A 9,056-nucleotide genomic window follows, 5' to 3' on the forward strand; every position below is an offset into this window, starting at 1 on the left:
CCCCCCCCCCCCGGCTAGGGAACATCTGTCAGTGTCTGAAGATATTTTTGTTTGCCACACCAGCCAGGGGGATGCGCTTCTGTTATCCAGTGCGTGGATATCAGCACTACATCCTACAAGGCACAGAAGGCCCCCCGCCCCCCTGCAAAGGAGGCTACGACCCCAAATGTCGACAGAGACGAGGCTGAGAAACTCTTGCGAAGCTTTTTGAGAGCGTCATGGGAAGCAGATAGGATCCTGAAGCATCTGGACGTTTAGAGACATAAAAGGTGTCTCAGGTGCAAAAACACCTGACAGATGCTTCAGAACATCAGAACGGGTGACTAGCCGGGAGCCCACGAAAAGCTGCTCAGCGTCGTTTCTCATCAGGAAAACGCAAATCGGGACCACCGCGAGAGACCCGACTGCACACCAGCCAGAATGGCCGAAATGGAAAATTCAATCAATACCAAGTGTTGGCACAATTATGGAGCCCCTGGAACTCTCTGCTATTGCCAGTGGGATGTCAGATGGTCCAGCCACGCTCTGTGAGTCAAACCAGGGCGGGAAGTCGCGTGACCAGCCCAGATTCCAGGCCGGATCTGATCGAGCAGAGGATCCCTTTCCAGGCTCAAGACCAGGGGGCCTGGGGCTCATGGTGCTTCCCACGGGAAGAAGGACCTAGTTCAAATGATTCAGGATTTTCTGTCCCTGGTGGGTACAAACATCCAGTATAATGTCAGTGGCTTTGGCTTCTTGGGAACCCTGCACTGAGCATAGCTACTGTGTAAAAAAAAAAAGGAGTCCTTGGGGCACCTGGGGGGCTCAGTCGGTTGGGCGTCCGACTTTGGCTCCGGTCATGATCTCACGGTTCGTGAGTTCGAGTCCCACGTCGGGCTCTGTGCTGACAGCTCGGAGGCTGGAGCCTGTTTCGGATTCTGTGTCTCCTTCTCTCTCTGCCCCTGCCCCTGCCCCTGCCCCGCCTGTCTCTCTCTCAAATATAAATAAACATTAAAAAATATTAAAAAAAAAAAAAAAGGAGTCCTTGGCATCTGACAGGGGTTACTTGGTGCCGAATCTCCAGGCCTGTTCCCAGCAGGTGGGTGTGGGTGACGGCAGGGCCGTGTCTGAGGACCCAAGGAGGATGACGCACGGACAGGTCAGGGCCTTCCTGCGCGAGGCCCTGCCGAGGTTCCCACGGCCCACACTTGTACCGCGGCCAGGTCTGAAGGCCAGGGCACATCCGGAAGTTCAGCCTCCGGGGCAGCAAAGGTGCCCCAACCCCCGCTCTTTGCAGCCATCATAACAATTATTACATTTATTGAGCATGGGCCGGGCCCAGGTACCGAGATGCTACAAATGCCGTTTTATATCCTCCTTCCAAGAAATGGGCTCCTGTCTGCAGCTCACCGCCCTCCCGCCCCACGGGCTGTCTTTCTGGTCTTCCGACAGACCGCTCCAACCTCAGGGCCTTTGCACTTGCTGTTACTTCTGCCTGGTGTCTCTTCCCTCCGAGACCTTCACGGTGGGGGACCTTCTCATTCTCCAGGCCTTGGATCAAATGTTATCTCCTCTCTGAAGTGGAACCCCCTCCCCCCCATAACCTCACTATTCCATCCCTTGGCTCCATTTTTTTTTTTTTTATTACATTCATGACACTCTTTTGAGTTTATTCGTTGTTTCTGTTTCCCCACCTCCTCACTGGCATGGGATGTGATATTTTGCCAAACTTACAGGCAAATAATGCAGCTCATTTGAATTTATAAACTTCTGATACCCAAAAAGGTGAATTTTTCATGGCTCTCTTGGCCTTGTGTTTTTCTTATTTCCGATATTGATTTCTAGGATTCCTTCCTTCCTTCCTTCCTTCCTTCCTTCCTTCCTTCCTTCCTTCCTTCCTTCCTATGTAAGTATGTATGTATGTATTTTTGAGGGAAAGAGAGAGACAGCCTGAGCAGGGGAGGGGCAGAGAGAGGGGGACACAGAATCGGAAGCAGGCTCCAGGCTCTGAGCTGTCAGCACAGAGCCCGACCTGGGGCTCAAACTCATGAACCGTGAGATCATGACCTGAGCCAAAGTTGGATGCTTAACCGACTGAGCTACCCAGGAGCCCCAATTTCTAAGATTTCTTACATAAAAGGTCATCTTTTGTGGGGCACCTGGGTGGCTTAGTTGGTTAAGCATCTGACTCTTGGTTTCAGCTCAGGTCATGATCTCACGGTTTGTGGGTTTGACCCCCTCTGCATTGGCAGTGAGGAGCCTGATTGGGACTCTCTCTCTTCCTCTCTCTCTCTGCCCCTCCCTCACTTGTGCTGTCTCTGTCTCTCTCAAAATAAATAAATAAATTTAAAAATTAAAAAAAATAAAAAAGTATCCTTTTGCAAATGTGTTTCAAATATTTTTTAAAGGATTTAAAAAAAAAAGTTTTTGTTTTTTATTTTGAGAGAGAGAGAGAGAGAGAGAGCTCTTTTGACTGGGGTATGGGCAGAAAGAGAGAGTGGAGAGAGCATCCCAAGCAGGCTCCCAACTGTCAGAGCCGAGTCTGACGTGGAGCTCGATCTCACAAACTGAGATCATGACCTCAGCCGAAATCAGGAGTCAGACGCTTAACCAACTGAGCCACCCAGGTGCCCCTCAAATATTCTTTTCTAGGTTTTCTTTTCTCTTTTACGTTAAAAACATTTTTGGGGGCGCCTGGGTGGCGCAGTCGGTTAAGCGTCCGACTTCGGCCAGGTCACGATCTCGCGGTCCGGGAGTTCGAGCCCCGCGTCGGGCTCTGGGCTGATGGCTCAGAGCCTGGAGCCTGTTTCCGATTCTGTGTCTCCCTCTCTCTCTGCCCCCCCCCCCCCCGTTCATGCTCTGTCTCTCTCTGTCCCAAAAATAAATAAACGTTGAAAAAAAAATTTAAAAACATTTTTTAAGTCCTATTTATTTAAGTAAAACCTCTACACCCAACATGGGGCTCGAACTCATGACCCTGAGATCAAGAGTCACACGCTTCCAAACTCCACCGACTCAGCCAGCCTGGTGCTAGCCTGAGCAGGGGAGGGGCAGAGAGAGAGGGAGAGACAGAGAATCCCAAGCAGGCTCTTCACTGTCAGCAGGAGCCCGATGTGCGGCTTGATCTCATGAACCATGAGATCACAGCCTGAGCCAAACACAAGAGTCGGATGCTCAACTGACTGAGCCACCCAGGCGCCCCTCTTTTAATTCTTTAAAAGTGGCTTTTAGTCCCTAGAAGTTTAAATTTTTTATCTAGTCAAATGTACCAGTCTTTTCCTTTGTTATTTATGCCATTCGTAAATATTCATCTCATGTTTTCTTCTAGTGGTGTTTTACCACAGTGTTTTTGCATTTTACTCTTTTGTCCATCTGGAATTTATTTGGTTATGAGGGTTGATGTGCGGGTCAGACTTTTTTTTTTTTTCCCCCAAACGATTACTCACTTGTCCCAGGTCCGTTTCTTGAATAAGTAGCTGTTTGCATTCTGGTTTGAAGTTGCTCATTTATAAATACCAAATAATTATCTTTATTTGGATCTGTGTAAGGATTTTCTGTTCTTTTCTAGAGATCTATCTTTTTTGTTATCTGTACCATAGTGACATCTTCATAATATTCTTCCCACCCAGGAATATCTATTTGTTTAGGTTTTTTTATCCCTTAAAAATGTAGCGATTTTGAAAAAACAAGTTTAATGATTTGTTCCCGTTAACCCCGTATAAACCCATTACGTTTCCTGGTACTTACTGGTCACTTCACATTTATGTTTTTATTTTGTACCCCGTTGCCTTCCTGAATTCTTATTAACGCTAATGGTTTTTTGGCTAGATTTTCTAGGGTGAATAAGGTTATTTCCTGTAGAGAAATATTAATTGATTTCCTTCTCTCTTGATGCTTATTTTCCCCCCTTATTTTTTCTTGTTCTACTGTGATGGTTAGGGCATCAGAATACTAATAATGGCAACATATTCTTTCCTTTAACTGTAACAAGAAAGCTTGTGTTTCCCTATTAAATGTGATGGAGTTGTTGAGACAAAACAATTTCAGTTTAGGAAAGTACTTTATTTTTTCATATTTGGCAATTAATAGCAACAGCTACCATTGACTGGGTTCTTAATATGTGCTGGGTACTTTTCTGAGCATTTTTCCAGGGATTGTTTCTTTTAATTCCTAACAACAGCCCCTTCTTCAGGAAGAAGCTTCAGCTCAGAAAATTCAAAGAAAATCAGCCAATGGAAGAGTCAGGATTTTAAACACAGGTAATAGATCTTCTGAGCCTGCGTGCGTAACTGAACTCAGCTAGGTCGCCCTCCTAGACCATTAAAACCTCCTTCTGTTACTAACTTGCTACATTTTCACATCAGGGCTGGATCAGGTTTGGGCTGTTTATAGAATGATTGGAAAGTTTTCCATCTATTTTGGAAATTTTTACCTATTTCTTGAACTTTTAAAGGTGGAATAATGATATAGCCTTTGAAATTGACCATTTTTTGGAGGGGCTATTTTTGATAATATCTTTCGGTTTTTTCATCATTATTTATTGATTCATTCAGATGTTCTACTCTTATTAAAAAAATTTTTTTTTATTTTTAAGCGATCTCTAACACCCGACATGGGGCTCGAACTCACAACCATGAGATCAAGAGTTGTATGCTCTAGGGACTGAGCCATCCGGGTGCCCTGGTGTTTTAATCCTTCTTGAGTTAATATTGGTAACGTATATATGTGTAGGGACCTCAAATTCCATGGAGATTTTCAAATTTTTCAGCATAGTGTTGTATGCCGTATTCTTTTATTGTAAAAAAGTCCCAGTTTGCCTGGGTGGCTCAGTTGGTTAAGCAACCGACTTTGGCTCAGGTCATGATCTCACAGTTTGTGAGTTCGAGCCCTGTGTTGGGCTCTGTGCTGACAGCTCGGAGCCTGGAGCCTGCTTTGGATTCTGTGTCTCCCTCTCTCTTTGCTCCGCCCCCACTCACGCTCTGTCTCTCTCCCTCTCTCTGTGTCTCAAAAATAAATAAAAACATTTTTTAAAAAGCCCCAGTAGATCTAGTTTTAGAGAATACTGCTTGTTTTCTATTTCTTGGACAAACTGGCTATTCAGTTCCCAAATCCCTTTTGTGTGTGTGTGTGTGTGTGTGTGTGTGTGTGTGTTTTCTTGTGTGTGTTCTAATTGATGAAGGTCTTTGAAACTCATTACAAATTCCTTTCTCAGCTTTTGTTGCTTTTTTACTGACCGCTTGAGTTGCATGCTTCAGAAGTTTATTTCTACAGTAGCACAGTAGAGAGAGGTGTTCATGTCATGAAATGTAGGAGGGAGAGGGGTCAGAGGAAGTAAACTTTAAGCTGTGTTTTGATGGATGGACAGAAGTTTTCTGGGTGGAGAAGTCCTTTCCAGTTGAGACAGCGGCCACAGAGGGATGAAACTCCTGTGTTTGCTAGAAACGATTATTGGCGGTAATTATTGGCACGCGCAGTTGAACAAACAGATGAGTGACATTTGTAGCAATATATTGATCTATTGTATTTATAATGTATTATGATGTAATATATTAATACGTTTGTGGGATTGTTTGATTCAACTGTAAGCTCCAGGAGGCTTACAGAGACCACTGTTTTCTGGTGCCAATTCCAGGACCTGGCCCAAAGAGGGCGCTCCAGGGGTGCCTGGGTGGCTCAGTCGGTTAAGCGTCCGACTTCCGCTCAGGTCGTGATCTCACGGTTCGTGGGTTCGAGCCCCGCCCCGGGCTCTGTGCTGACAGCTCAGAGCCTGGAGCCTGCCTGGGATTCTGTGTCTCCTTCTCTCTCTGCCCCACCCCAGCTCGCACTCTGTCTCTGTCTCTGTCTCTCTCAAAAATAAACATTTAAAAATTTTTTTAAAAAGAGGGGGCTCCATGAATATTTATTGAAGAAACAATAAATTCCCAAGATGCCTGCAGGGACCCGAGCCCTGTTCCAGGGACTGGGGACACAGTAGTGAAGAGAGCCTTTCTGATGGGTGGTGCTGAAAGATTTCATTTGGCTGAAACATAGGGAGCCAGAGAGTGTGGTGGGAGGTCAGCAGGGGCAACTATGAGGGGCCTTGCCAGTCCACTGAGCCCTGGACACCAGGTGAACTGTATTGTATTGAAGATAAGAAAAGCCCCAGGGCTGCAGTGCTGAGAATGGACTCTAGGGGGCAGGAGTGGAAGCTGGGAGGTCCGGGAGGAGGCGCCGCGCGGGACACAGGTGGGAGGGGAAGGGTCTGCAGAGCCTGAATGGGACCCGGCAGGTGCGTGTGTCCTAGAACGACTTTGGACTCAAAGGGACCGCATCGCTTTTATCTTCGGTGGCTTTGTTGAGGTGTAAGTGATCGTGGCCGATATTTTCGTTGGAAGCATCTTTGCTGCAAAGATTTCTGCCCCTTGACTAATTGACCTCGAGGCAATTTTGCCGTAAAACCACAAACAATCGAAAGGGGACAGTGAAAAGGACATAATGAAACATGAAAAATGAATAACAAAATTAGAAAGACTTTATTGCGAAATACAACATATTGGAATGCATTCCACACGTGCCGTGTAGATTCGTGGGCAAATAAATGAATCAGTTACTTGGGAGAGTAACTGACTTCCTTTTGTGGGCGGTACCTAAGGCCTTGTCTCCGAAGCCTTTTGTTCATAGTGTTGTGCACGTACTTGTGGATTCTTCTCTTCATTTGGTGTCCCGCTTTTTCTTTCTTTTCGTGAACATTCCTTCTTTCATTAAGAAAGGTGTCCTGTGCTCAGTCGCCAGAGCATCTGACTGTTGATCTCAGGATCTGGGGTTCGAGTCCCACGTGGGGTGTAGAGATTCCTTAAAAAAAAAAAAAAAAAGAAATGTATCCGTTTCCAAATACTGTCTGCATATTTGTAACAGATTTTTATTGCCCCGTGAGAGCCTTCTCCACTGTTGTTTGTTTCTGCCATATTTCACACGGCCATCCGTTGGTAGATGTTGCAAAGCTCTGTGGGTTACAGGGGCTCAACACTGTGCCACTGTATAGACCGTTGTGAGGGCCAAGATTCATACAGTGTGAATATGAGAGTGCTGTGTCAACGGTGAAATGAAACCAAACTGTTAACCAGTTATTTTTTTAATCTTTTATGGCGAAATTGCCTTATGGCCAATTAGTTAAGGGGCGAAAGTGTTTGCAATGAAAACGTCCGCGGCGAAGACGTTTATGGCAAAAGTACCTAGAGCCAAACTGACACCCGATACGTTGCACATATTTAAAGTAAAACATCTGATGAGTTCTAACGTTTCATACACCTGTAAGACCATCATCATAATTAAGATCATGTATGGGGGCGCCTGGGTGGCTCAGTCGGTTGAGCGTCCGACTTCGGCTCAGGTCACGATCTCGCGGTCGGTGAGTTCGAGCCCCGCGTCAGGCTCTGGGCTGATGGCTCAGAGCCTGGAGCCTGCTTCCGATTCTGTGTCTCCCTCTCTCTCTGCCCCTCCCCCGTTCATGCTCTCTCTCTCTCTCTCTCTCTGTCTCAAAAATAAATAAATGTTAAAAAAAAATTTAAAAAAAGGATCATGCACCCATGCACCCCTAAATTTATGGGGTGCATGGGTGGCTCAGTGGGTTAAGTGTCCGACTTAGGCTCAGGTCATAATCTTGCGGTTTGTAGATTCGAGCCCCTCGTTGGGCTCTGTGCTGACAGCTCAGAGCCTGGAGGCTGCTTCAGATTTTGTCTCCCTCTCTCTCTCTCTGCTCCTCCCCCACTTGTGCTCTGTCTCTGTTTCTCAAAATAATAAATAAATGGGGCGTCTCGGTGGCTCAGTTGGTTAAGTGTTCGACTTAGGCTCAGGTCATGATCTCATGAACTCACTGTGAGTTCCAGCCCCACGTCGGGCTCTGTGCTGACAGCTCAGAGCCTGGAGCCTGCTTCGGATTCTGTGTCTCCCTCTCTCTCTCTCTGTTCTTCCCTTGCCTGTGCTCTCTCTCTGTCTCTCGAAAATGAATAAATGTTAAAAAAAAATAATTTCCTACTGTCCCCTGATATTGTTCCCTTCTGTCTCACCCCTGCCCCCACATCACCAATTAAAAAAAAACTGATACGTTTTCTTTTCGTTTTGTTGTTGCTTGTTGGTCTGAGCATGTGATCTCCCTCGACATGATGATTTTGAGATTCATTCAGGTCGTCCTGTGCGTGCAGAGTTTGTTCTCCGTTTCACCAGCAGGCGGATATAGCATAACTTCGTTATTTGCCCTCCTGAGAATGGGCGTTGGGTTTGTTTCCGTTTTCTGGAGGTTACAGAAAGAGCGGTGGACGTTCCGTTCAGATCTGCACGTGGACGTGGGCGCGGGCGTTCCCGTCTTCTGGGCGAATACTCAGGAATGCAAAGGCTGGCTGGTATGGGAAGTGCACCTGCGATTTCTCAGGAAACCACCAAACTGCTTCCCCGGTGTCGCTATCATTTCACGCCCCCGTCAGCGGTATCGAATTCTAGTTCCTCCAGCATCTTGATGGCACCTGGCCTGGTCATTGGTTTTAATTTGGGCCATTCTGGTAGATGAGGAGTGGCATCTCACTCGTGCTCTGTCTCTCTCTCGCTCAAAAATAAATAAATAAACATTATAAAAAATTATAAAACAAAAAAGGATCCAACTTTGGCTCAGGTCATGATCTCATGATTCATGAGTTCGAGTCTTGGTTCGGGCTCTCAGCTCTCAGCACAGAACCCGCTTTGGATCCCCTGTCTCTCTCTCTGCCCATCCCTGCTTGTGCATGCTCTCTCTCTCTCTCTCTCTCTCTCTCCAAAATAAATAAAAATCATTAAAAAAAAATAAACAGAGGGTGTCTGGGTGGCTCAGTCGGTTAAGCGTCCGACTTCGGCTCAGGTTGTGATCTCGTGGTTCGTGAGTTCGAGCCCCTTGTCGGGCTCTGTGCTGACACCTCGGAGCCTGGAGCCTGCTTCGGATTCTGTGTCTCCCCCTCTCTCTGCCCCTTCCCCACTCACTCTCTGTCTCTCTCTGTCTCAGAAATAAATAAACGTTAAAAAAAATTTAAAAAAATGGTCAAGATGGCACATTTTTGTTGTGTGTATTTTGC

General features: G+C 46.3%; 1 non-coding gene across 1 annotated transcript; it reads left to right on the forward strand.

Annotated features, from left to right (window-relative positions):
- The first annotated feature begins 5,641 nt into the window (after nucleotides 1–5,641).
- Nucleotides 5,642–5,726, forward strand: TRNAG-UCC (transfer RNA glycine (anticodon UCC)). The gene has a single exon. It is a non-coding gene; the product is annotated as a tRNA-Gly (tRNA).
- Nucleotides 5,727–9,056: the final 3,330 nt, after the last annotated feature.

The sequence above is a fragment of the Lynx rufus genome, unplaced genomic scaffold (genome assembly GCF_022079265.1).
Source record: "Lynx rufus isolate CCGP_SWC_20201006 ecotype Redwood Valley unplaced genomic scaffold, mLynRuf1.p SCAF_4, whole genome shotgun sequence".
In the NCBI taxonomy this organism is placed as follows: domain Eukaryota; kingdom Metazoa; phylum Chordata; class Mammalia; order Carnivora; family Felidae; genus Lynx; species Lynx rufus.